Raw genomic sequence first — 25,519 nt, 5'->3', positions numbered from 1 at the left:
AGTGATCAACTTCTCTTTCAAAGTGTTGAAAGCCATATCACACTCCGGAGACCAAACGTACTTGACGTGCTTCTGAAGAAGATTCGAGAGAGGCTTGGCGATCTTAGAAAAGTTTTCAATGAATCTTCGGCAATAGCTTGCGAGACCGAGAAAACTGCGGAGTTGCTTCACGTTCTGAGGAGGTTCCCAATTCACAATTGCAGACACCTTCTCAGGATTCACGGAAATGCCCTTGGCAGAGATGATATGACCAAGATAAAGAACCTCATCGAGCCAAAATTCACACTTGGAGAACTTGGCGTAGAACTGATGTTCCCTGAGCTTATCAAGAACCAAACGCAAGTGCTTGGCATGATCTTCCTTGTTCTTCGAGAAAACCAGAATGTCATCGAGATAGACCAAAACAAAGTCATTGGTGTAGGCGTTGAAGATGAAGTTCATCATGCGAGAGAACGTCGGAGGAGCATTGGCGAGGCCAAAAGACATGACAGTGTATTCATATGAACCAAAGCTTGTTCTGAATGCTGTCTTGGGAATATCTTCTTCACGAATGCGAATCTGGTGATAACCCATACGGAGATCAAGCTTGGAGAATACTTGAGCACCCTTGAGTTGTTCGAACAGCTCATTGATGTTGGGAAGTGGGTATTTGTTCTTGATGGTCTTCTTATTCACTGGACGGTAATCAACACAAAGTCGGCTCGAACCATCCTTCTTCTTCACAAAAAGAACACCACAACCCCACGGAGAAGTACTAGGCCGGATGAGACCCAATCTTTCTTGCTCATCGAGTTGTTTCTTCAACTCCTTCAACTCTTCGGGGCCGAGCTTGTAGGGACGTTTGCACACAGGTTCCGTACCGGGCTCAAGTTCAATAACAAATTCAACCGGCCGGTTTGGAGGCATCCCTGGGAGTTCTTCTGGAAAAACGTCTTGATACTCACAAACAACCGGAATCTGCGAAATAGCATCCAATTCACCCTTCTCATTGAGAGAAAACAACCGGATGGTATTATCCCGAGCGGCAAAGACAATGACATCCTCAAACGAAAGAGTCAGTTGAATCTGCCTGGCTGCACAATCAAGCTGAGCTTTATGCTTAGAGAGCCAGTCCATCCCGAGAATAAGATCAATATCCGAGTCACCGAGAACTGTAGGAGAAGCAAGAAACTTGAACTCGCCCATCGTGATAGAAACATCTGGAACGATGGAGTTAGCCTGCATGCGCTTGCCGGGAGAGACAACTGCTAAAGGACTAGGCAAAACTTGTGAAACCAATTCATGCCTATTTGTAAGCAGTCTCGAGATGAAGCAATGCGATGCACCAGTGTCAAAAAGAACTTTTGCAGGAATATCATTAACAGGAAGGTTACCCATGATCACATCTGACGAGTCCTCTGCCTGAGCTGCATTCATCAAATTGACCTTGGCGTGCTTAGGGTTATGCTTGACCACAGCTGTACTTGCCGATCTCACAAGAGGAGGAGGAGGAAGACGCCTCTGGTTGAAACACTTGTTGGCATAGTGACCCTTCTGTTGGCACTTGTTGCACGTGACCTCTGAAAGCGGACGGTGATACGGAGCACTCGATCTTGGAGCTTGAGACGAAGTCTTGTTCTGAAAGCCTGGGTTGGGTGGGTGGGAAGAACCACTGCCACCTTTGCTCTTCTGCTGATACGGCTGACGGAACGGAGGAGGAGGAAGCCAAAACTTCTGCTGCTTAGCCACTTGAGTAGAGGAAGACGGAGTAACATCTCTGACTCGCTTCCTGGAAGCATCACACCTCAACTGAGCAGCCTCTTGCTTCAGTGCCATGTTGTAGAACTCATCGTATCTGAAGGGCTCAAAGAGAACAAGAGCGAGCTGAATTTCCTCACGAAGACCACCCCTGAACTGATATATCATGCTCTTCTCATCAGGCACGTCCTGCTTGGCAAAGCGGGCAAGTTTCTGGAACAATTTGTTGTAGTCATAGACAGACAAAGAGCCTTGCTTCAGATTGCGGAATTCCTCACGCTTGCTTTCAACCACGCTCTGCGGAATGTGATGAGCGCGGAAATCTTGACGGAAATCATCCCAAGTGATCAAACGTCCACCTCTGGAATCCTTGTACTGCTGGAACCACTCTGCAGCCTGATCTTTGAGTTGGAAGGAAGCGAACTTGACAAAGTCCTCAGGCCTGACGTTGCTGCACTCGAAATGCTTACACAGATCCACAAGCCAATCGTCAGCATCGGTTGCCTCACCACAATTGCTGAAAGTCTTTGGCCCGTTAGCAAGGAACTGGTTGAGTGTAGCAAAGTGACTCTGATTGCTGCCTTGATTCCCTTGACTGCCTTGATTGCGCTCTTGGAGAATTTGCATGATCAGCTGAGTATTTGCATTAGTTGCGGCCATCACAGCTTGCCATGCCTCTGGAGGAGGTGGAGGTGGAGGTGGATCAGGATTCGGAGTCGTGCGCGTTGGAGGAGCCATCCTGAAGATGTTGACCACCATTAGCACATGACAGATAAATATTGAAGCTGAATCCAACGGAATGAAAAAATTGCAACATATAATCTTCACATCCGAACAAAATGAACGAATGCATTTCTCTTGAAGTGGTCACATATTCCTAAACTGCGAAGCCACGAAGAATCAGGTAGAAGGGGTACAACAACGAGGAATGGAATCAACATATGACGTCGAAGCAAAACGAATGCCACAACTCGAAATAAAACCAAGGGTTGGCTTGCGGAATAAGCCGGAACAAATACATGATAGAAATTTCGTCCGAAGTTTTCGTGGTGGGACCTACACGGGCTCGATCGTACAGCACCATCATGTACAAGGCAGTGCACATGACATACGAAGCGTCCCCGAGTCAGCATAGCCAAGGACTCTTTAAGACACAACGAGACCACTGTAAAATCGACCGTGAATAGGCGAACCACTAGACGTCGAACCCCAATTTCATATCATACATCTGTCGGAAAGATATCCTAAGGCTACTTGAATTCCCACCTATGAAATTTCCGAAATTTTCCCGGTTATGCAATCAGGTGTTGGGGATACAGGGGAAGCATAATATCTCACCCAAGCTAGCAAATCCTACATCCAGCTGTATCCATCCTTCAACACATAACCAAGAAACCTTCGGAAACCATCTATCTCAACCTTCGAAAAGCATCCGTTATACAAGTTATGGCGATACTCCCGAACTCCCGCCCAAGTACTGGGTGGCGTCGAGGTTATCTCACCAACGAACTGCATAAAAGAGTTTTTCGATGTCGCGCACAAATCTCAAGTATACCAGAATTGCAACGATAAAATTGTGACGACAACACCTCGGAGCTCAACTCCCCGGGACACTGCCACAACCCCTAAAGACAGGAGGCACCAAGAACAATGTTCTCGTCACAAAACCATCGGAACAAAACCAAGATACTCGCGTGATCCTAAAATTTTTTTTAGTGAAATTTGAGAAGAGAAGAGTCAAAACTCTACGTCAGGATGCCTTACCAGAGCGATGAGGAGACTGGGAAGTAAAAAGAATTCCTAAGCTCTCCGATATACAATTCCTAAGGACTCAAAACATTTTTCTAGACACAACTCGGCTGCTAAAAGCGATCAAGCAATGGGGCTCCTAAGGTCGGGGAAGGCTCTGATACCAACTTGTAACGCCCTCGATGCGGCTATAGCTCCCACGTGTCGAGGCACGACTTAGAGACATAACCGCATTGAAAGCAATGTCGCAAGTCAGGCAATCATTACAACATCCCATGTAATACATAATAAAAGGGGGAGATAACATAGTTGGATTACACTCGCCACGTCACATCAGAGTACATAAATAACATTCATCATACAAATCACTCATGGCCCGACTACGGCGCCAAAATAGAAAAGACCCCCAACATGCGACAAGGCCCTGAATCGATAACCCCAACTAGGCACCACTACTGATCGTCGGGAAAGGAAACATAATAACGCTGAGAGTCCTCGTCGAACTCCCACTTGAGCTCGTACTCGTCACCTGGAGCAGAATCACCTGGACCTGCATCTGGAATTATAGTATCTGTGAGCCACGGGGACTCAGCAATCTCACACCCATGCTATCAAGACTATTTAAGCTTATAGGACAGGATAAGGCAAGTATGTGGAGCTGCAGCAAGCGACTAGCATATGTGGTGGCTAACTTATCCGCAAAAGAGAGCGAGAAGAGGAGGCAAGGCGCGAGTGAGAAACTAGAGGAACAACCTGCGCAAGCATAACTCCAACACCGTGTCCACTTCCCGGACTCCGCCGAGAAGAGGCCATCACGGCAACACACGCAGTTGATTCGTTATAATTAATTAAGGTTTAAGTTATCTACAACCGGACATTAACAAATTCCCATCTGCCCATAACCGCGGGCACGGCTTTCGAAAGTTCAATCCCTGCAGGGGAGTCCCAACTTAGCCCATGACAAGCTCTCACGGTCAACGAAGGAAAAGACCTCCTCCCAAGACGTTCCGATCAGACTCGGTATCTCGGTAACTCAAGACACTTCGACAGGTTAAAACAAGACCAGCAACACCGCCCGAATGTGCCGACAAATCCCGATAGGAGCTGCACATATCTCTTTCTCAGGGCACACTCAGATTGTCCTAGGTACGGGTAGGCCAGCCCAGAGTTGCCCCTGGTGGCCACCGGTAGCTGACAGGTGGACCAACACTCAGAGGAGCACTGGCCCGGGGGGGGTTAAAATAAGATGACCCTTGAGTCTGCAGAACCCAAGGGAAAGAAAAGGCTAGGTGGCAAATGGTAAAACCAAGGTTGGGCATTGCTGGAAAAGCTTTAATCAAGGCGAAATATCAAGGGGTTCCCATTATAACCCAACCGCGTAAGGAACGCAAAATCCGGGAACATAACACCGATATGACGGAAACTAGGGCGGCAAGAGTGGAACAAAACACTAGGCGAGAGGCCGAGCCTTCCACCCTTTACCAAGTATATAGATGCATTAAGATATCATAGCAATATAGTGATATCCCAACAAGCAAAATAAAAGATGTTCCAATAGGAACGGCTCCAATCTTCACCTGCAACTAGCAACGCTATAAGAGGGGCTGAGCAAAGCGGTAACATAGCCAATCAACGGTTTGCTAGGACAATGGTAGGTTAGAGGTTCAATCATGCAATTGGGAGGCTGACAAGCAAGTGGTAGGCATCGTAGCAGTGGCAAAGCAAAAGAGCGAGCAAACTAGCATAGCAAAGATAGTAGTGATTTCGAGGGTATGATCATCTTGCCTGCACAGTTGTCAGAGTTGACTGGATCCTCACAAGCAAACTCAATGGGCTCCTCGGTAGCGAACTCGTCTCCCGGCTCTACCCAACAATACAAACAAGCAACAAGGATACAATCAACCACGTGCAAGACCAAGCAATATGAGGAAATGATGATATGCTATGCGGGATGCGATGCGGGATGCAAAATGCAAGATATGACAGGAAATGCATGAACCCGGCCTCAACTTGGAAAACCAAGTGTGCCACTGGATAGAGGGGATGAAATCGCTTGAAAACGATATAAAGATCATTGGAATCGGAGTTACGGTTTGGAAATGGCAAGCGTTTTAAGATATGGCACCGGTCTGCGATTTACAGCAAGTAGGCATCTGAATGCAACGAAATGAACATGCTACAGCCACCAAACATGAAAACAAAATACATGGCAGTGATGTACACAAGATGGTTAATAAAACACTAGCACTGAGCCATAGGAAAATTCATCCATTAAGAGGTTCAAACAAGCATGGCAAAAATGAATATGCAAAACAGATTCCAGACTTAGTGAAATTAACACTAGCCTGAAATTTCAGATCATGAAGCCCTCTTCGGAGCAGCAAAACAACATGATAGATAACCTGAACATGACAAGTAAGAACATGGCATGGAGGTACTCAACAAGCTTAACAAAAGACCCAAAGTGACCTGGGGTCAAAAGGGTTCACAAAATACTCTACCGAGCTCACGAACATAGCTCGAACACAATCAGTTTTCAGACTTAGTGAAAACTGAGACATGCTGAAATTATAGCTCACGAAGGCATGTAAATGAGCTCGATGCACTCACTACGGTGCAAGTCATGGCAAGGTAAGCATATATCCAGAAAGAAAACACAATATTCTAGCTACACATGGCAAGAACAAAGGCATAGCATGCATGGAACACTAACGGTAGCATCGGCAAAATCGCAAACAAGTTGACGATCTGCCCAAATTAACAACGAAGCAAAAGTTGAGCTCGATTGAGTCAACCTAGAGCACTCCACATATGCAAACAAAGACATGGATGGATAGAGCATAACATAAATATCAAAACTCCCTTACTGATCATCCTCAAAAGAGGCACGGATCACTAGGAAACAAGCTGGACATATAGCATCACGAACTAAAATATCCCAGACTTAGTGAAAATCACTAAGTCCCTGAAATCAGCAATCTCAGGTACCTCTCTTCGCAAGCTTGCACAAGACAACACACACATCCTAAAAATGCATGGGTGGCACCTCTGGAAAGAAGACAAAATGCTTAACAATCCATCCCAAAGGGGCACAGGCATATCATGCACGGATTAAACATGGCAAAAATGACAAAAGTGCATGATGAACTAACGGATCTGCAATTTAACTCACGAAGCCTCCTTCTAACAGCATTTAGGGCATCAAGATGAGATCAAATGCAAATGATGCAATGGAATAAAATGATGTACATGTCGAGGCGAAGATTTTGATATTATATGCCCAAAACGGAGCTACGGATGCAAAGTTACGGGTAGTCAAAGATTGCACAAAAATTAAGGGGGGGAGAGGAAAAAGTCAACCCTCAGTTTTAGATCTCAGATCTAGGGTTTCGGGCACTGTTCACGGCGGCACTGTAGCAGCTCGGCGCCGGAGTTCGCGCTCGCCGGAGAAAGACGCCGGAGGAGAGGAGGGGCTCGCCGGCCGGGGCAGCGGCAGCGGTCGGCGGCGCCGGCGGGGGCGGCGGCGGCGGCGCGGCGAAGAGGCGGCGGGGCCCGAGGCGGGGCCGGGCGAGGCGGCGGGCGGCGATGGCGGCGGTGGTGGCTCCGGCCACCGGAGCCACGGGCGGCGGCGGAGGCCGGTGGCCTCGGGCGGCAGCGGTCGGTGGCGGCGGCCACCTCTGGCCCGGGAGGAGGAGGAAGGGGGCCGGCGCGCGGGCCAGGCGGGCCCGGCGGCGGCGATGTGGGCGCGGCCCACGTGGCGCGCGCGGACTGGACGGGAGGCGGCGGCGGCGGACGTTGTCCGGCCGGGGCGGACACGTCCGTCGGCGCGGTGGAGCTGTTTTTTTTTTTAAAACGAGGAGGACGGGGAGGAAGACGAGATCTGAAATGGGGGGTGTATATATAGGCATAGAGGGAGCTAGGAGAGTCCAAATGAGGTGCGGTTTTTGCCCACGCGATCGTGATCGAACGCTCTAGGACATGGAGAAGAGTTTAGTGGGTTTTGGGCCAAATTTGGGGGGTGTTGGGCTGCAACACACACGAGGCCTTTTCGGTCCCTCGGTTAACCGTTGGAGTATCAAACGAAGTCCAAATAACCCGAAACTTGACAGGCGGTCTACCGGTAGTAAACCAAGGCCGCATGACAAGTCTCGGTCCAATCCGGAAATGTTTAATCCCCACACACGAAAGAAAGCTAGAAATGGCCACCGGAGGAGAACGAAGCATCGGAATGCAAAACGGACAACGGGGAAAATGCTCGAATGCATGAGATGAACATGTATGCAAAAGCAATGCACGAGATGACATGATAAGAGATGCACGGAAAAGAAAAACCCACACGGAGACAAGGACCCGAACCCGAGAAATAAATATAACTTAACACCGGAAAGGGCAAGAGTTGGATACAAATAGGGAAAGTTACATCCGGGGTGTTACAGCCTTCCTCCTCGATCCGTCCTCCCTCCACTCGCCGCCGGCCGGCCCCTCCTCACTCCGCCTTCCTCCTCCGTCCTACTATCTTCTCCCTCCTTGAGTCGCCCCTCCTTGTCCCTCCTCCCTGATACATTTTGATTTAGTAGGCTTTCATATGTAACATTTTGATTTAGTTGATATGATTCAGTTGATTTAGTAGGCTAGTTGATTTAGTTGATTTAGAACATTTTGATTTAGTTTATTTAGTAGGCCAGTTGATTTAGTTGATTTAGTAGGCTAGTTGATTTAGAACATTTTGATTTAGTTGATTTAGTATGCTAGTGGATTTAGTATGCTAGTTGATTTAGTTGATTTAGTATGCTCGATTTAGTTTTTTTGTAATAAGTTATTTTTTGGCAAAATGTAGGTGCCATTTTAGTTAAATTTGCCACTTGTTTCCTGTGAAGTGAATCGTTGATCCTTTGCTCATATTGCTTTAGGAAAATGGCGCCACCACCAGCACCACTATCTCGACTGTGCAAGTCAAGGTGCGCCAGCAGCCTTGCAACTGGCAAGCTGTTTGGCATCTACTTCCATCCGAGTTTTCATCATGCGGCGGTAAGAAATTAGATGAAATGTAACAACTATTTTATTTTTAGTGTTGGCATTACTGCATTGTGTCATTTTGCTTTTCTTACACAGATCGTCCCATGCAATGTGAGGTTGAAATTCAACAAGCTGACAGGAGACACTGTGACATTTGAGGCTCCTGGGGGGCCGTACACTATGGAGGTCGAGAAAGGACGCAATATTTCGTAGATTGGAGGAGATGGATGGGCCCGTTTCCTCGCTCGCATGTGTCTTACTGGTGGTGAGTTGATCAGATTCTCCTTCAGAGCAGAAAGACCCAAGCTGGTTGTCATTTATATCAACCTGGTGGAAGATGATGAAGATGACGAAGATGATGAAGATAATGAGGACCCACTCAATGAAGATGATGAGAACCCACTTCATGAAGCCATCATAGCTCAAAGAATGAGGCTGAGCGAGGAGGAGGTGTGCAACCTATGGGACATAATTCCGCCACGTGATGACTTTGTCGAGGTGCCATTCGTGACCCGCCTGACAAGTACCATGGTCGATCGGCATGAAATGGTATGTTATACGTACTGCATGTAGTAATTTGATGAAATATATATGCTTTATTGTTATACTTACAAATGCAAATTATCCGATTATATGCTTAGTGAATCTGATGATATGCTTAGTGTAGAGTCCAATGATATGCTTTCTGGAATCTAGTCGATGATATACTTTAGTGTAGAGTCCAATGATATGCTTTGTGGAATCTAGTCGATGATATACTTTAGTGTAGAGTCTGATCACATGCTTATTAGTGTAGAATCCAAGGAACTATTAATAGTGTAGATAATCCATATATATACTTATTAGTAGAATTCATGATTAATTAGTACAAATGCGTAGTACTGTGTCTTTTGATAGTGTAGAAATCTAGACTTAATAGAAATATATTTGCAAGAGTATGTGTGAGGCTATTTATTAATTGATATGTTTTTCTTATTCAGAGATTGCCAAAGAACCTATCTGTGAGTTATGGTATCGAGCCTGATTAAGAAGGCTCAGTTGGACTACGCCTTACCGCAAGGGGCTTCGTCACCACATGTACTTACCGCATGGGCACAGATGGTCGCACACACTTGAACTCGGTTGGGTGGAAGAGATTCCTCGTTGGCAAGAATCTTCATGCTGGACAGGCCATCCTAATTACTATCAGGAACACCCACCGCCCAGGCTTGAGGATGACGATCGTTGTCGATATCATCTAGAACTACATATGTGTGTGTGGCTATATCATCTAGAACTACATATGATGATCATCGTCGATATCATGTAGAACTACATATGATGATCGTCGTCGATATCATCTAGAACTAAATATGATGATTGTCGTCGATGTCACCTTGTACTGCTTGAGGATGCATGTTGAGTATATATGAAATTGTTATCTAGTACTCCCTCGGTTCGAAATTACTCGTCGTGGTTTTAGTTCAAATTACTCGTCGTGGTTTGAGTTCAAATTTGAACTAAAACCACGACGAGTAATTTCGAACCGAGGGAGTACTACCTAGTACCTATAATGCTTTATGAAATTGATATCTAGTAGTACCTAGTATCTGGAAATTGTAGTTTATCGAAGCTGGAATGGGGAAATGGTGAAAGATATAACAGTAGCGCTGGACCGGGAAATCGCTACAGCTAAGTAATAGCAGCGCGTTCCTGAAAAGCGCTGCTGCTATAGTCAATAGTGGTAGCGCGGGTACAGACAGCGCTACTACTAAGAGTTAGCTGTAGCGCCTTATTGGTAGCGCGGGCACCCGCGCTGCTGATAGGCCTAAAACCCGCGCTGTTGCTAGCCTTTCCCTAGTAGTGACGGAGTGACAAATCCTAATCTTGATCTATGCCAACTCAACAAATACCATCGGAGTCACCTGTAGAGCATCTTTATAATCACCCAGTTATGTTGCGACGTTTGATAGCACACAATATGTTCCTCCGGTATTCGGGAGTTGCGTAATCTCATAGGCTGAGGAACATGTATAAGTCATGAAGAAAGCAATAGAAGAAAAACTAAACGATCATTATGCTAAGCTAACTGATGGGTCTTGTCCATCACATCATTCTCTAATGATGTGATCCTGTTCATCAAATGACAACACATGTCTATGGCTAGGAAACTTAACCATCTTTGATTAACGAGCTAGTCAAGTAGAGGCATACTAGGGACACTCTATATGGCTATTTATTCACACATGTACTAAGTTTCCGGTTAATACAATTCTAGCATGTATAATAAACATTTATCATGATATAAGGAAATATAAACAACAACTTTATTATTGCCTCTAGGGCATATTTCCTTCACGTGTGTGGTTGGGGAAGATGCAAAACACGCAAAGAGTGCTGCTAGTACTACGTGCGTGGGTGTGTACACCTCTTCTCTACGAGCATGGTTATTAAAAGTATAGCCCACAAATCTACCATGCGGTTATTATATGGGCAAAGAGTATAGTGTTGGAAATATGCCCTAGAGGCAATAATAAATTGGTTATTATTATATTTCCTTGTCCATGATAATTGTCTATTGTTCATGCTATAATTCTATTAACCAGAAACCGTAATACATGTGTGAATACATAGATCATAATATGTCCCTAGTAAGCCTCTAGTTGACTAGCTCGTTGATCAATAGATGGTCGTGGTTTCCTGACCATGGACATGGGATGTCATTGATAACGAGATCACATCATTGGGAGAATGATCTGATGGACAAGACCCAATCCTAAGCGTAGCACAAGATCGTGTAGTTCGTTTGCTACAGCTTTTCTAATGTCAAGTATCATTTCCTTAGACCATGGGATTGTGTAACTTCCGGATACCGTAGGAGTGCTTTGGGTGTACCAAACGTCAGAACGTAACTGGGTGGCTATAAAGGTGCACTACAGGTATCTCCGAAAGTATCTGTTGGGTTGGCATGAATTGAGACTAGGATTTTTCACTCCGTGTGACGGAGAGGTATCTCTGGGCCCACTCGGTAATGCATCGTCATAACGAGCTCAATATGTCTAAGAAGTTAGCCACGGGATCATGCGTTACGGAACGAGTAAAGAGACTTGCCGGTAACGAGATTGAACGAGGTATGGAGATACCGACGATCGAATCTCGGGCAAGTAACATGCCGATAGACAAAGGGAAGTGTATACGGGATTGATTGAATCCTCGACATCGTGGTTCATCTGATGAGATCATCATGTAACATGTGGGAGAAAACATGGGTATCCAGATCTGCTGTTGGTTATTGGCCGGGGAGATGTCTCGGTCATGTCTGCATGGTTCCCGAACCCATAGGGTCTACACACTTAAGGTTCGGTGACGCTAGAGTTGTTATGGGAAATAGTATGTGGTTACCGAAGGTTGTTCGGAGTCCCGGATGAGATCCCGGACGTCACGAGGAGTTCCAGAATGGTCTGGAGGTGAAGATTTATATATGGGAAGTTTAGTTTCAGTCGCCAGAATGGTTTCGGGGGATATCGGTATTGTACCGGGACCACCGAAAGGTGTCCGGGGGTCCACCGGGTGGGGCCGCCTGCCCCGGTGGGCCAAGTGGGCTGAACAAGGGACGGAACCAGTCCATGGTGGGCTGGTGCGCCCCCAAGGGGCCCTAGGAGCCTAGGGTTAGAAACCCTAGGGTTGGGGGCGCCTCCCACCTGACTTGGGGGGCAAGTTCCCCCCTTGGCCGCCGCCCCCCTTGTAGATGGGATCGGGGGGGGGGGGGGGACGACGGCCCCCTCTCCCCTTCCCCTATAAATAGTGGGGGGTGGGAGGGCTGCCACACCCTTCCCTTGGCGCAGCCCCTCCCACTCTCCAACACCTCCTCCTCCTCCGTAGTGCTTGGTGAAGCCCTGCCGGAGAACTGCAAGCTCCACCACCATGCTGTCGTGCAGCCGGAGCTCTCCCTCAACTTCTCCTCTCCCCTTGCTGGATCAAGAAGGAGAAGACGTCCCCGGGCTGTACGTGTGTTGAACAAGAAGGCGCCGTCTGTTCGGCGCTAGATCGGATCTTCCGCGATTTGAATTGCCGCGAGTACGACTCCATCATCTGCGTTCCTTGTAGCGCTTCCACTTAGCGATCTTCAAGGGTATGAAGATGTACTCCCTCTCTCTTGTTGCTAGCATCTCCTAGATTGATCTTGGTGACACATAGGAAAATTTTGAATTATTACTATGTTACCCAACAGTGGCATCATGAGCTAGGTCTATGCGTAGATTCTATGCACGAGTAGAACACAAAGTAGTTGTGGGTGATGGTTTGTTCAATTTGCTTACCGTTACTTGTTTTATCTTGATTCGGCGGCATTGTGGGATGAAGCGACCCGAACCGACCTTACATGTACGCTTACGTGAGACTGGTTCCACTGACTGACGTGCACTTGATGCATAAGGTGGCTAGCGGGCGTCTGTCTCTACCACTTTACTCGCATCGGATTCGATGAAAAGGGTCCTTATGAAGGGCAAATAGAAATTGGCATATCACTGTTGGGGTTTTTGCGTAGGTATGAAACGTTCTTGCTAGAAACCCATTACAACCACGTAAAACATGCAACAACAATTAGAGGACGTCTAACTTGTTTTTGCAGGGTATGCTATGTGATGCGATATGGCCAAAAGGATGTGATGAATGATATATGTGATGTATGAGATTGATCATGTTCTTGTAATAGGAATCACAACTTGCATCTCGATGAGTATGACAACCGGCAGGAGCCATAGGAGTTGTCTTAATTTATTGTATGACCTGCGTGTCAATGAAAACGCCATGTAATTACTTTACTTTATTGCTAACCGTTAGCCATACTGGTAGAAGTAATAGTTGGCGAGACAACTTCATGAAGACACGATGATGGAGATCATGGTGTCATGCCGGTCACGATGGTGATCATGCCGCGCCTTGAAGATGGAGATCAAAGGCACAAGATGATATTGGCCATATCATGTCACTTTATGATTTGCATGTGATGTTTGTCATGTTTACATCTTATTTGCTTAGAAAAACGGTAGCATAAATAAGATGATCCCTCACTAAAATTTCAAGAAAAGTGTTCCCCCTAACTGTGCACCATTACGAAGGCTCATTGTTTCGAAGCACCACGTGATGATCGGGTGTTATAGATTCTAACGTTCGCATACAACGGGTGTAAGCCAGATTTACACATGCAAAACACTTAGGTTGACTTGACAAGCCTAGCATGTACAGACATGGCCTCGGAACACGAGAGACCGAAAGGTTGAACATGAGTCGTATAGTAGATACGATCAACATGGAGATGTTCACCGTTGATGACTAGTCCGTCTCATGTGATGATCGGACACGGTCTAGTCGATTCGGATCATGTATCACTTAGATGACTACAGGGATGTCTATCTGAGCGGGAGTTCATTAAGTAGTTTAATTAGATGAACTTAATTATCATGAACTTAGTCTAAAATGTCTTTACAATATGTCTTGTAGATCAAATGGCCCACGCTAATGTTTCCCTCAACTTCAGCGCATTCCTAGAGAAAACCAAGCTGAAAGACGATGGTAGCAACTATACAGATTAGGTCCGTAACTTGAAGATCATCCTCATAGCTGCCAAGAAAGCATATGACTTTGAAGCACCGCTAGGTGACACACCCATTTTCCTAGCAACTCAATACATTATGAACGCCTGACAGTCGCGTAGTGATGATTACTCCCTGGTCCAGTGCAGCATGCTTTACAGCTTAGAATCGGGGCTCCAAAAATGTTTTGAGCAGCACAGAGCATATGAGATGTTCCAAGAGCTGAAAATGGTTTTCCAAGATCATGCCCGGGTCGAGAGATATGAAGTCTCCGACAAGTTCTACAGTTGTAAGATGGTGGAAAACAATTCTGTCAGCGAGCATATACTCAAAATGTCTGGGTTGCACAACTGCTTGTCTCAGCTGGGAGTTAATCTTCCAGATGACTCGGTCATTGACAGGATCCTCCAGTCGCTTCCACCTAGCTACAAGAGCTTTGTGATGAACTACAATATGAAAGGGATGGAGAAGTCCTTTCCTGAGCTATATTCAATGCTGAAATCAGCGGAGGTGGAAATCAAAAAGGAACATCAAGTGTTGATGGTGAATAAAACCACTAGTTTCAAGAAAGGCAAGGGTAAGAAGAACTTCAAGAAGAATGGCAAGGGAGTTGCCGTGCCCGGTAAATCAATTGCCAGGAAGAAGCCAAAGAATGGACCCAAGCCCGAGACTCAATGCTTTTATTGTAAGGGAAATGGTCACCTAAAGCAGAACTGCCCCAAGTACTTAGCGGATAAGTAGGCCGGCAATGCCAAAGGTATATGTGATATACATGTTATTGATGTGTACCTTACCAGCGCTCGTAGTAGCTCCTGGGTATTTGATACCAGTGCAGTTGCTCATATTTGTAACTCAAAACAGGAGCTGCAGAATAAGCGGAGACTGGCAAAGGACGAGGTGACGATGCGCATCGGGAATGGTTCCAAGGTCGATGTGATCGCTGTCGGCATGCTCCCTCTACATCTACCTACAGATTAGTTTTTAAACCTCAATAATTGTTATTTAGTGCGAGCTTTGAGCATGAACATTGTATCTGGATCTCGTTTAATGCGAGATGGCTACTCATTTAAATCCGAGAATAATGGTTGTTCCATTTATATCAGAGATATGTTTTATGGTCATGCTCCGCTAGTCAATGGTTTATTTTTGTTTAATCTCAAATGTGATGTTACACATATTCATAGTGTGAATGCCAAAAGATGTAAGGTTGATAATGATAGTCCCACATACTTGTGGCACTGCCGCCTTGGTCACATTGGTGTCAGATGCATGAAGAAACTCCATGCAGATGGACTTTTGGAGTCTCTTGATTATGAATCATTTGACACATGTGAACCATGCCTCATGGGCAAAATGACCAAGACTCCGTTCTCCAAAACGATGGAGCGAGCAACCAACTTATTGGAAATCATACATACTGATGTATGCGGTCCAATGAGCGTTGAGGCTCGCGGTGGCTATCTTTATGTTCTCACCCTCACTGATGACTTAATTAGATATGGGTATGTCTACTTAACGAAACACAAGTTTGAGACCTTTGAAAAGTTTAAGGAATTTCAGAGTGAGGTAGAGAATCAACGTGATAGAAAAATAAAGTTCTAACGATCAGATCGTGGAGGGGAATATTTGAGTCATGAGTTTGGCACGCACTTAAGAAAATGTGGAATTGTTTCACAACTCACGCTGCCTGGAACACCTCAGCCAAATGGTGTGCCCGGATGTCGTAATCGCACTCTGTTGGATATGTTGCGATCTATGATGTCTCTTACCGATCTACTGCTATCATTTTGGGGTTATGCTTTAGAGATTGCCGCATTCACTTTAAATAGGGCTCCGTCGAAATCCGTTGAGATGACACCGTATGAATTATGGATTGGAAAGAAACCTAAGCTGTCGTTTCTGAAAGTTTGGGGATGCGATGCTTATGTCAAGAAACTTCAACCTGAAAAGCTCGAACCCAAGTCAGAAAAATGCGTCTTCATAGGATACCCTAAGGAACCTATTGGGTATACCTTCTACCTCAAATCCGAAGGCAAGATCTTTGTTGCCAAGAATGGATCCTTTCTAGAGAAAGAGTTTTTCTCGAAAGAAGTAAGTGGGAGGAAAGCATAACTTGATGAGGTACTGCCTCTTGAACCGGAGAGTAGCACTGCTCAGGAAGATGTTTCTGTGGTGCCTGCACCGACTAGACAGGATGATAATGATGCTGATCATGAGTCTTCGGATCAAGCTACTAAACTTCGTAGGTCCATGAGGACATGTTCTGAACCAGAGTGGTACAGCAACCCTGTCCTGGAAATCATGTTGTTAGACAACGGTGAACCTTCGAACTATGAAGAAGTGATGGCGGGCCCGGACTCCAACAAATGGCTTGAAGCCATGAAATCCGAGATAGGATCCATGTATGAAAACAAAGTATGGACTTTGACAGACTTGCCTGATGATCGGCATGCCATAGAGAATTAATAGATCTTTAAGAAGACTGACGCAGATGGTAATGTGACCATCTATAAGGCTCGGTTTGTCGCTAAGGGTTATCGACAAGTTCAAGGGGTTGAATACGATGATACCTTCTCATCCGTAGTGAAGCTGAAGTCCGTCTGAATCATGTTAGCAATTGCCGCATTCTATGATTATGAGATACTGCAAATGGACGTCAAAACGACATTCCTTAATGGCTTCCTTAAGGAAGAATTGTATATGATGCAGCCGAAAGGTTTTGTCAATCCCAAGAATGTTGACAAGGTATGCAAGCTCCAGCGCTCAATCTATGGGCTGGTGCAAGCATCTCGGAGTTGGAACATTCACTTTGATGAGATGATCAAAGCGTTTGGGTTTACGCAGACTTATGGAGAAGCCTGTGTTTACAAGAAAGTGAGTGGGAGCTCTGTAGCATTTCTCATATTATATGTGAATGACATACTATTGATGGGAAATGATATAGAAATTTTGGAAAGCATAAAGGCCTACTTGAATAAGTGTTTTTCAATGAAGGACCTTGGAGAAGCTGCTTACATATTAGGCATCAAGATCTATAGAGATAGATCGAGACGCCTCATTGGTATTTCACAAAGCACATACCTTGACAAGATATTGAAGAAGTTCAATATGGATCAGTCCAATAAGGGGTTCTTGCCTATATTGCAAGGTATGAAATTGAGCATGGCTCAATGCCCGACCTCGGCAGAAGATAGAGAAAAGATGAGTCTCATCCCCTATGCCTCAGCCATAGGGTCTATTATGTATGCCATGTTGTGTACCAGACCTGATGTGAACCTTGCCGTAAGTTTGGTAGGAAGATACCAAAGTAATCCCGGTATGGAACACTGGACAACGGTCAAGAATATCCTAAAGTACCTGAAAAGGACTAAGGATATGTTTCTCGTTTATGGAGGTGACGAAGAGCTCGTCGTAAAGGGTTATGTCGATGCTAGCTTTGACACAGATCTGGATGACTCCAAGTCACAAACTGGATACATGTACATTTTGAATGGTGGGGCAGTCAGCTGGTGTAGTTGCAAGCAAAGCATCGTGGTGCGATCTACATGTGAAGCGGAGTACATAGCAGCCTCAGTGGCAGCACAGGAAGTAGTCTGGATGAAGGAGTTCATCACTGACCTAGGAGTTATTCCCAATGCGTCGGGCCCAATGACTCTCTTCTGTGACAACACTGGAGCTATTGCCCTTGCCTAGGAGCCCAGGTTTCACAAGAAGACCAGACATATCAAGCGTCGCTTCAACTCCATTCGTGAATACATTCAAGATGGAGACATAGATATTTGTAAAGTTCATACGGATCTGAATGTCGCAGATTCGTTGACTAAACCTCTTCCACGAGGATAACATGATCAACACCAGAACTCTATGGGTGTTCGATTCATCACAATGTAACTAGATTATTGACTCTAGTGCAAGTGGGAAACTGTTGGAAATATGCCTTAGAGGCAATAATAAATTGTCATTATTATATTTCCTTGTTCATGATAATTGTCTATTGTTCATGCTATAATTGTATTAACCGGAAACCGTAATACAAGTGTAAATACATAGATCGTAACATGTCCCTAGTAATCCTCTAGTTGACTAGCTCGTCGATCAATAGATGGTCGTGGTTTCCTGACCAAGGACACTGGATGTCGGTGATAACGGGATCACATCATTGGGAGAATGATGTGATGGACAAGACCCAATCATAAGCATAGCACAAGATCGTGTAGTTCGTTTGCTAAATCTTTTCTAATGTCAAGTATCATTTCCTTAGACCATGAGATTGTGTAACTTCCGGATACTGTAGGAATGCTTTGGGTGTACCAAATGTCACAACGTAACCGGGGGGCTATAAAGGTGCACTACAGGTATCTCCGAAAGTATCTGTTGGGTTGGCACGAATCGACACTGGGATTTGTCACTCCGTGTGACGGAGAGGTATCTCTGGGCCCTCCTTTGCTCTTGCATCACTGTATTTACTCATACCAGCTATTTGGGGACCCGCAATAGCAACATGGCCCGCGACGCCGCTCTTCCTAACAGAACTGCGTCACCTCCAGGCGAGGCAAGCTCTGGCGGTCCCCTGCAGGGCTGTGGCGGGATGTCACCCCATGGACAATAGGGCCAGGCGCCGGGCCCGGTGGCCCGTGGCGCGGGGCACCCAGGTGATGGCCCCGACACAGCAACCCTATATGCCTCCGTACCCCGCATGATGGACCTGGAGTACGCGCCCGGGGAAGGCCTCGGCTCGTTCCCCGAGCCAGGCTGGGCATAAGGGACGCAAGAGGCTGAGGGTTTCCATGAGGTGCTAGGAAGCTTCATTGAGCCCTTCAACGACAATAACCATTGGGTACAGCCAGTATCTTAGGAGAATGCTTAGGCTAACCATGGACCGCAGGTGAACCAGGCCACAACAGCGGCCAGAGACCCCCGGGCGACAGCTCCACTCCAGTCGGGAGAGGCGCACTGGGGCTGCGCGGGAGGGGCCCGGAGCCAGGGCCTCCCCCATGCCGCATGTAGCAAGGTGCTGCACGGAGGTAGGTCCTCTGCCGGGGAAGGCACCGGCGAGCCCTTCCCCCCGGTAGAGGGCCCGTGGTCACCGAGGGCGCCGCCAGCTTCCCCCTTGCCCCTTGGTCTCGTCTTGGCTTCCGGACACCCCAACGGTGGTCGGGGGTGTCGTAGGGCGGGCCCCTCATCTGGCGATATGAAGCAAGCCTCGCGCCTGTGAAGGTCTCCGCTCGTAACACTCTCACATAATAATGAGTGGGGCTGTACATGCCCAGGAGTCTCCTGAGTGCCGCCCTCGGGCATCACGGGGGCTCCCACCCATGTCCAAGTGGAAGCACCATGCTCCGCGCTGGCCATCGACACCGTCCCCCAATGACTAGGCTCACACCCAGTGAAAGCACTTAGCTCCACGCTGGTGAGAAGACAAGAATACTAGCTAGGTGCCGAATGCGGCTATTTACTTTTGCCCCCTTTTCTGTAACCCGATTCGCCGCCTTTTGGATTGAGATTTGAAGTTCTCTTTGTGTTATCAAAAATGGGGGGATTTTCTCTTGATTTGTGTCGGTTTCTCGCCTTCTGGTTGCATGTTTTTTGAGGGGCTCGCACCTGCTCCCCCCTGCGAGCGACTCGCGAGCGGGGGCTGGGCATGGTATGTCGCGCCAAGCACGCTAGGGTTGGCCCGGCCGATGGCAAGGCCCCCAAGGCCAAGGATGCAATCACCGCGTGCATACCTACGTGTAGTCCAGCATTCGTTCCTCGCGAGGCTCTCTTAGGCGAGCCGGTAGGCCCGTCGGGAGACCTAAAACCTCGCGAGCCCCGAAGAGCTCGGCTCGGAAGGAAGGCATGTATGCGACCTCAGGACCCGCTCAAGGCCTACTGAAATCAAGATAACATTACAAAAAATACAATTCCGTGATGATACGTGTTTGTCCCAGTAGGTCGCGTTTTTTTTCATGCATGTACATCCATGATGATTTTATGATAGAATCAAGATAGTCATTCATGTGCTGTCTTAGAAGTGTTCCATGACATTACCAAAATTATCATCACGGAAGTGTCCACTTCCATGATGATAAATCGTGCGTCACAGAAGTGCATTCGTCAAGGGTGACCGACACGTGGCATCTATTGTAACGGAACGCCGTTAAGCTACCGGGTCCAGTTTTGGATCCGATAACCCGTTAACAACTCGGACCAATGGGGATTTTCCACATGTAAAATCATCATTGGCCGGAGGAAACACGTGTTGCCTCACCGTTGGGACATATGTCATCCACTCATTGGACAGGAGGCGCCTATGATAGATCAACACATGGCACGGCCCAATAGTGGCCCATTCCGGTGAAAAAGGCTGGCCCAGTAAAAATTAGCAGGCCGACCCATATAAGGCCTACTTGTGTTAGGTCCCTTTAAGCCCACGTCCCATATGAGATGTGCCAATTCGGTCCGTCAATGGCCCGTTAAAGATTTGACACCATTGCAGCCCATCATCAGTTCGAGCCCGTTAACATCCCGCTATATATTTGGGCTCAATATCGGCCTGATGAGATTTCGGCCTGTTAACGGCCCATTCAGTGGATGGGCCAATTTTCACGATGTACATCTTTCGGCCTTTTAGCGAGCCATTTAAATGTTGGGCTAATTTCCGGCCTGGTGTGTCTTTCAGCCTGTTGATGGCCCATAAACAGTTGGGCCATTTGTAGTCGGACTTGAGTTTCGGCCTTTTAGCGACCCATTTAAGTATTGGGACAATTTCCGGCCTGGTGTGTCTTTTAGCCTGTTGACGGCCCATATATCTGTTGGGCCATTTGTACTCCGACCTGAGTTTTGGCCTTTTAGCGACCCATTTAAGTGTTGGGCTAATTCCCGGCCCTGTGTGCCTTTCAACCTGTTAACGGACCATAAATGAGTTGGGCCATTTGTAGTCGGGCCTGAGTTTTGGCCTTTTAACGGCCCATGCACTTCATGGTCCAATACCAGCCCAGTTTCTCTTTCGGCCTGCTAAAGGCCCACAACACAGTTGGGCCATTTACAGTACGACCTGACTTTCGGCCTCTTAGCGGCCCATGCTCTTCATGGTCCAGTACAAGCCCGCTGTCTCTTTCGGCCTGCTAAAGGCCCACAATATAGTTGGGCCATATGTAGCCCGAACTTAGTAACGGCCTGTTAACGGCCCGTGAAATCAATTGGGCCCACCTGTTGCTCGCTTTGATGTCTGCTCGTTAACGACCCGTGAGTTAAGAGGGCCGACCATTAACTTTCGGCCTGGTAACGACCCATTAACTTAATGGGCCCACTAAAGTTCGTACATGTATTTAGGCCAAATCAGAAAATCTGAGCCCATTACGACGAGCAATTATGCACAGGACCAAAACCGATCAAGCAAAGGTACGACATACAAGGAAAAATGTTGCACATCTAGCATATATTACAGGAAAGTACATCCACTAGGTAATCAAAGATTGATGCCAGTGCAAAAAAAATGAACAGAACCTAACAATCTACAACGTCACAAACTGCAACCTCAGCACAGATGACGCCCATAAGCATGTGGGCAAGTTCTTGCTGCTTTGCTACACTGTCTCTGAAAGCATTGACCAGCTGTTGTGTCGCACGACTCTGCACCTCTGATTCCTCCACCATTTCCATCATTCCTTCAGCCATTAATTGGTTAACAAACATACACTTTTTCCGTTGCATTCGAGACAGAGGATACTGAACAGATTGAGATGACGATTTTGGCAGGCTTGTATTATTGATAGTGGAGAGTGTCTCGACCACTGCATCATAACATAAATTAGGAGGGGAACCAAACAGATTAATCATGAGTTATTGCCATATTACCTGACCTAGATTTATTGGAAAGAAACAATGGGGTTGCCTTGCTGTTTTCGGAGTTTGTCTTCTTATCTTCAGCATCCTGCACCAAATTAAGACACTAGCATTGCTATCATTGGCCAAGTCAGATAATAGGAAAGCAACATTGGCACAACAAACATTTGGGAAACTAGCCAACACCAAATTAACACAATATGGCATAGCTATCATCAGCCAGATGAGGTAATACGAAAGCAACATTGACACAATGAATGAATGGGCAACCAAAGCAGCACTACAATTCAGTAATGTGCATGATATGAGATAGTACACTCATGCAGCTCAGTATGCAAAACTACCAGGCAGTTTTCTTTACAAAAATTAACATTGGCGCCTTTAACATTTTGCTACAACTAATTTTAGATCAGGCAAAGGATGGATTCACGCCGATTAACAAAATACATGCTGATGTAAAAATATAGTGATATACAACAGGTACTTACATCAGCATTGGAGCACAGAGAATTCCCGCAAGATATTTTCCTCGAATACAATCCCAATGAAGGAAGTCTTCTATCATTTAACCTTATTTTCTAAAACAGAGATGGGTAAAAAACATGTAGAAAATATGATTAGAATGCTATAAAATTTCATGATGCGAGGATACGCACACGCTTCTTAGAATGGAGTTGACATTGTTTTGCTGGACTGGAGCGGACTAGTTCTTTGGCCACTGGAATCTTCTTATTATCAGTGGGAGTTGGGTTTCTCTGTGTTGGAGCAGTATCTATGAAAAATGGAGTTGGTTTATTATCTCCCGGCGTTTGGATCTTTTGCAAAGACCTGGTTTGTAACCCTTCAGATTCTAACATAGCCATCTTCCCCTTGCATGCCTTATATAGAAGAATGGTGCTTGAATTATAAAACATGCTACAACAGAGATGGAATAGATACTGAATAATAGAAAGGCATGATATATTGACATGTATTCCCTCCATCCGGAAATAAATGGATGGGTCTAGGCGTATTTCAGTTCTAGATACATCCAGTTGTATCCATTTCTGCGACATGTAATCCGGATGGAGGGAGTATGATGTAAGAGCTAGGGATACGACAGGACAACATAGTAAAAAAAACACTGAAAACCCACTACAAAACAAAAGTAATCAAACCCACTGACATGAGATAGTACACTCATGCAGCTCAGGATGCAAAACTACCAGGCAGTTTTCCTTACAAAAATCAACATTGTGGCCTTTAATCATACATTTTGCTACAACTAAATTTAGATCAGATAAAGGTTGGATTCACGCTGATTAACAAAATACATGCTGATGTAAAAAATATAGTGATATACAACAGGTACATACATCTGCATTGGAGCACAGAGAATTCCCGCAAGAATCTTTCCTCACAAACGATACCAGTGAAGAAATTCTTCTATCTGTTAAGCTTATTTTCTAAAAGAGAGACGGGTAAGAAACATGCAAAAAATATGATCAACATGCTATAAAATTTCATGATGCAAGGATACGCACACGCTTCTTAGAATGGAGTTGACATATTTTTGCTAGACTGGAGCGGACTAGTTCTTTAGTCACTGGAATCTGCTTATTATCAGTAGGAGTTGGGTTTCTCTGTGCTGGAGCAGTATTTATAAAAACTGGAGTTGGTTTATTATCTCCTGGCATTTGGATCTTTTGCAAAGACCTAGTTTGTAACCCTTCAGATTCTAACATAGTCGTCTTCCCCATGCATGCCTTGTATAGAGAAATGGTGCTTCAATTATAAAACATGCTACAGCAGAGAGATGGAATAGGTACTGAAGAATAGAAAGGCATGACATATTGACATGTATTCCCTCCATCCGGAAAAATGGATGGGTCTAGGCGTATTTCAGTTCTAGATACATCCTTTTTTATCCATTTTGGCAACATGTAATCCGGACGGAGGGAGTATGGTGTAAGAGCTAGGGATACGACAGGAAAACACAGTAAAAAACACTAGTTGAATGTAAAACTGTATGCTAGCGGAATACGTACAGAAAAAACTAAGGCAACATACACGTGTATGATTGGGAAACTAAGATGGCATTGCAACAAAGCACTAGAATAGCACTTCAATGTAAAAAACATGGTATGGTAGACAGATGAAGTACATACTGATGAATAACGATGCATAAGATATTCAGAAGCATGATGTCCAAATTAAGAAGATGGCATTGCGATAGAGTAGAATGATAGTACTTGAATTTGAAAACATGTTATCCTGAATGGAATAGGTACTGAAAAATAGGAAGGCATTACATATTTACATGCATGATCAGCATGCTAAGAACATGGCATTGCAACAGAGTAGATACACTCCAGGACATTATATGCATGTTGTACCCATATCACGGGCCAAGTTAGATCAAGGACCTTGTGGGGTGAAGATGATTCAACATCTTTCAGCAAGTCTTCTAAAGAACTGCCTTTACATGTTCCATCATATTGGGTATCATTGACATCAAGTTTCTTGGCCTTTACATTGCTCTGTGAGGTTCTTGTGGATATATCAGTGTGTGCAATTATATCTGACATGCATGGAAGACAACTATTAGTTAGATTTATGTAATGAGTGCCTGTAGGAGACGACATAAATAGTAGGACTGGGGTTAACTAGCAGCAACAGGTCTCAAAAAGTAAAGGGAGAACACAAATGAAAGCTACAGAATATGTATCGTTTGTACTCGAGATTAACTAGATGGCACACCAAAGTATTAAAGAACAACATAGGTAATACTAGAAGTGGTATAATACTATAATCACCAGCCTGTGGGATAGCATTGGCTGATGGATGATAACTATGGAACAATGTTACCTAAAGAACAAGTATCTTAGCTGAACTATGGAACAACGTTAACTCCTGAACAAGACCCATAAGAGATCAGCATGAATATACAGTGAAATGTGATAATCAATTTTCCATGCTTAGATGAATAACAAAGCCATAAATGTTGCACACAAGTAAGATGAGGGTACAACCTATCTAGCCGCCATCCATAGGAGTGAGCATCATGTGCTGACTTGTCGATGGCCCTGCAGATGTTGTGGCTGTCCATGTCTAGCACACACATTCGATGCAGGGAACTGTTGAGTGGGGACTATAGCTCCCTTCTGGTGTATGCTTCCCTTGTTGGAGCAGCTGCGGTGAGTCGTAATACGGTGCGGCTGAAGATGCAGATAACGCATAATGTTAAGAACGACACATCTCTCTGATCTGAAGAAATACACTAAGAGATCAACAGCAAGGTACAAGAGTGGTCACACGTCTGTTGACTGAAGATTAAATTGGGGTCACACGATTTTATTTTATTTTGGTACTGTCCGATCTATGCCGGATGGCTTAATGGCCGTCTTGTGCCTCCCGGCAGACACTGTTAGAAATCTTCCCCGATGAGCCAGCGACCAACGGTAGAGCAGCCTGCCTCCACCGTCTGTGCCCTCGGCCAAAACCACGCTCCCCGCCCAACCGCACTACCGTGGTTGCGCCGCCCACGGGCCAATCCACAAAGACTCCCCGTCATCCAGATCCGGCGGCGGCAGTACCTTCAACCCAGGCAACTCTAAGATAGCCATCTAAGCATTGCT

Source organism: Triticum urartu, chromosome 3A (genome assembly GCF_056163025.1).
Source record: "Triticum urartu cultivar PI428250 chromosome 3A, HENAU_Tu73, whole genome shotgun sequence".
NCBI lineage: Eukaryota > Viridiplantae > Streptophyta > Magnoliopsida > Poales > Poaceae > Triticum > Triticum urartu.
The sequence above is the reverse complement of the archived record's forward strand: the minus strand, read 5'-3'. Positions refer to the sequence as shown.